The sequence below is a fragment of the Sapajus apella genome, unplaced genomic scaffold (assembly GCF_009761245.1).
Source record: "Sapajus apella isolate SASKATOON/1434 unplaced genomic scaffold, GSC_monkey_1.0 scaffold30, whole genome shotgun sequence".
Taxonomy (NCBI): Eukaryota; Metazoa; Chordata; class Mammalia; order Primates; family Cebidae; genus Sapajus; species Sapajus apella.
In genome coordinates, this window is record NW_022436970.1 from 3,274,632 (window position 1) to 3,279,267 (window position 4,636).

Genomic DNA, 4,636 nt, shown 5'->3' on the forward strand with positions numbered 1-4,636 from the left:
CATAAAGTATGTTTAGTAATTTCCACTTCTTTGCTATGCCCTAACCTCAGATTTCATCCTCCAGCCTTGCACGCTCCACCTACTTTCTTTTGCTCTGTCAAAGAAGTCAAAGCAGGTACTCATACAGTCAGTCTAGCCCCTCAGTGTCAGGCCCATCTCTCTAGGTTTCCTACTTCTGCCAGTTGCTGACATCCCGATTCTTCAAAGCCCTGTTCAAATTGATATATTTCAGGTCATGCCCAGCTTCTCTAGTTCTGAGTAAAAGGTTTAGTCTGAATTATCTACTCTGCTATTGCTGAAGGCAAAACTCCTATCCTATGGAATGATTAATTATATTTGAAAATATTTATAATAAAATTGAGGGATATTTAAAACACAAAAGAAAAATGCTCTCAAATTCAAATTACATAACTTCTGAATCCATAGACAACAAACATGACCACTCGCTAAGGAAATGCTAAGAGAATGTTTTGCTGCTAGCAGATGTCCTCCGACAGGTGATGCCAGAGGCTCACTGGGCTAGAGTAGAGAGCTACTGAAACCAAGTTGGAAGACTGGGGCTACTTCTGGAGGTGGCACCACCTGCACAGGCACTGGTGACATTCGACCGGCCCAGACAAGTGATGCCACTTAGTGCCACCTACTTAGAACTAGAGAGAGAGAGAGAAACTGACTGCATTTTTCGCTTGTCAAAGCACTTCTTGGAGCTGTGTCAGAGCACCTTATATAGACATGCATGTCACTGTGAGGTCTTTGATGTTCTTGTGAGTAGGCTTTGGTGTGCAGGAAAGACTGCTGCAGGTTTAGTTTTAGAAATAAGATTTTCAATATCTTAGTAATGATTGCTAATATTTAATGAGTGCTTATTACATGGCAGGAACTATTCTAAGAGGTCACACCTATTGACTTATTTAGTGTGTTGTTAATGTCAACGCTCCCATTTTACAGGTGAAGATGCTGAGGCACAGCCAGGTTAATTTTCCTGTCCAAGGTCATACAACAGTTAACAGAAATGCTAGGTTTTAAACCCTGGCAATTTGGCTCCAGCAACCAAGTTTTTAACCACTGTATTCTGTTGTTTCTCCTCAAAGAGCCAAATTTAAACCAATTTAAACTCTTTATAACAATTCAGCTTATGCATTTCATTATTCCTCGTGTAAGTCTAACAAACTGTAGCAACCACTTTAAAGAAGAGTTTGGTTTATTGTTGATTACATGTAGAAACTTGGTTAATTGAACTCCTTTAAACATTTTAAACTACAGTTATAAATTTAATATGTTCAGTTTCCTTTTAAAGTGCTTGTTTGACTGACCAATAAAATCCTTCAAAAACTTAAGTTCTTATAAACGTAATATGTTAAACTTGTGAATATGATGAACGCTAAATTCCCCTGTATTCTAACACTGTACATTAATTTTGTAAGATTTCCACTTAAAATCACATACTTAATGAATCACTCAGTTCACACTTTAATATCATGAGGCTAAACTGTTACTAAGAAGGTAAATTTTCTTAAATATTACGAACATAATATACAAAAATGCGCAACATTTCTTAACACAAAAATATCAATGTTATCAGTTTGAGTCATTTAAATATTTGTATTTATAATTTAAAAAATTTCTGGGATTAAAACATGTTCGCACGGTAAGCAAACAAAGTTTTCATTCTAAACAAATTTGGGGGCTACTTTCCCAAGTTATTTTTGTTGTTGTTATTTTCCTTTAGATGAGGTTTCTTAAAAGACCAGGAGTGTTAACCATAATTTGACCCGATTGTTATCAGCAACTTAGCCAGCATTTAGGCTAAAGCCACTTTTACGGTCACGATGTTATGATTTTCAAAATTCAAAGAGTGAAATGGTCCTCACACCACCACCCACCCCCGCTTCCTGGGTTAGGATGTTAGATACTATTTTTAAGTCTTACAGCGTCTATAACCTCTTCCTCAGGTAGACGAATGCTTAATTGGGTTCAATAATCTATTTGCCACTCGATCCCATTCTAACTTATTTTTTATTCTTCCTCTCTGTTAGGACTATGCAACTTCTATGGATACGAATATAGTAACTGGTTGAATTCCACATGTCTGCTGTGGCTTTTTCTGGCTCTGATTACAACTTCTGGCGATATGCACATACACACACCCCTCATATTTTCATGCCTACTTAGTGTCATAGACAGTCTATTGGTCAAATATGGATATCCAAGAGAATCCCAAATCTAAACATGTACTTATCTGTGTTATAAAAGGGATAAATAAGAACATGCACACAATTTAAATGCAGAGGTGCTGGCTAAAGAAACATGTAAGCATTTGATTGAAGATTTGAATGAACATTTCAGACCGGCTTGGCCATTACTCATCAGTTGGTGGCATGATGTTCACCTCTATCCCCACCCCACCTGAAAAACATTTCCTTTTTCCTTTAAGACTTTAAAAAACAATGTGAGGGATTCAGAAGTTCATTCTCTTTCCTCCAGACCCAACACTTAAGCCCCTTGTACTTGAATTATCAAAAAGCCTCGGTAATTGCTTGAACATGTTAATTTATCCAGCAACCCTGCTGGCTTCATCTGACTGTATTTAAAGGATTTAAGGGTGACAGGGAACAGCTAGAGATAGACGTTTTGTCTGTGAATGCGGAGTCTGAGCTCAGAGACGGGTGTGCTGGGACTCAAGTTCACTTGGAGCGTTGAAAAGGAGTGGCTCTCTGCATGCTGGTATCGAGGCTTACCTTGCTTTTTCTCCTTTCTCTCCTCCCTCCTCCTGGAGCTCAGTCTCTCCCTACCACATTCCTTTTTGCTCCCTCACCTATTCTCCCTCAATCCAGAGACTATATCCTTGCCAGAGAGTGGTAGATCGCCACACCTGCCCCCAATCTTATTGTCGCTACAATTCAAGTCGGGAGCGGCTTGAATGCACGTATTGATAATCACAGCTGGGACTGCATAAGCAAAATAAAACCAGTAAAATAAGACCTAGTGGATAGTCAGAGACCATGGAAAACCCATCGATTGCTGCTGCGGCTTCTTTCCATACGGCAGAATGAGTGCGGAAAAGCTAAGCTCTGGGTAATTCTAGCAAACAATGTGCTGTAGAGTGTTATTTGTAAGTCCTGAAAATCAAAGTGGAACGCTAGCTCCCCATAGAACATGCTTCGTTAGTGTGGAACAAAGGGCTGTTGCTGGCTGGGTACAGCATTTTCCATTTTGCAGCATGCTGGGGGGTGGGGGAGGGCAACAGGTAGAATGGAAGCTTAGGGAGGCTGTGCTGACCAAGTCTCTGCATCAGAGAGGGCCCCAGACAGAGGAGAGCCACCCCTCCTTAGGTTAGAGCCTGCCATTACGGAGGTCAAAGATGCTAGCTCTGGGACCAACTAGCTGTGGGACCTTCAGCAGATGCTCATCCCAGGGGCCTCAGTTTCCTTCCTACATCAATTGCAGGGTTTTTGTGAAAATAAAATATGACACAGTGATGTAAAAGCATCTGTTTCGTATGCACTTCTATGATTTTAGAGATACGCCCAGCATCACAATGGAGCAGAAGTATGTATCAAGGACAACCTGGTCAGGTCCCCAGGGAAACTGATGGTACATTTAATGGGGAACCAGCAGAGGAGTTCTTACAAAGTATGAATAGGGTAAAGGGAAACCAGAAAAGGATGCCAAATGCCCGGGGTTGGCACAGCAGAGAGAGGTTCCATCCCTGGGTCTGAAGGGCTAAAAGAGGAAGCAGGTTGTAGGTCTTGGAGAGAGCTGCAGCTGCAGAAGATGGCTGCCTCACAAAAGCTGCGGCCTTTGCTAGGAGAACTTGGCTGCCCCAAAGGGTGGCCCATGCAAGGAGGAAGCAGTGGTAAGGGAGTGATTGCCCTGATCCTACTTTTTCCTCCCACCCTCTGATCTCCTGGCAGAGACTTGCATTGGCCCAATCCAACAGGAGCTAGAGGACAAGGAAGCCCACCCTAGACCTCTATGTCAGCCTCCCAGGCCCAGAGCAGCTGAAGAAGTGTAGAGAGGGGTTGTGGAAATGTCCGGCATCATGCCCCTGCTCTGTGTCCCAGGCCCCCTGAGTATTTGCCATACTCTTTGGTGCTTATCCACTTATATTTCGTTTATCCATGTTAGACCCTTGGAAATGGGCTGCACCTACTCCAGTGGGTTCAACACATGTTGGAAGGTTTGGGGCTGCTGATCTTGGTCAAGAACAATGATGTCATGCAGGCATCACTGGGATTCTCTTGGCCTTTCCTTCTTCGTCACCTCATGGTGACGTGATCCTGGCACCTTATTGTCCTGTCCTCAGTACCTAACATGGTCCCTGGAATCCAGAGGATACTCAATAAATAATGAGCGACTAAAGGCATGAGTTTATGATGGCCTGACTGCCAACTAAAGCTGGTAAATAGAGAGATGTTGCCTTTGCCTATAAACACAGCCTTCTCTAGATGCTGCATGAGCACAGACCACACAGTCAGGAACCCCCAAGAGGCTCAACACACATGCTCTGACATCTTGGTCATTGCGCTTCCCCATCGTGTCCCTTGAGGATGCCTGCACCACAACACCTCAGCTCCACATGGTCTGCCCTTGGATCTCCCATATTCACCCCCAGCTCTGAGAGGTGGTGCCATTC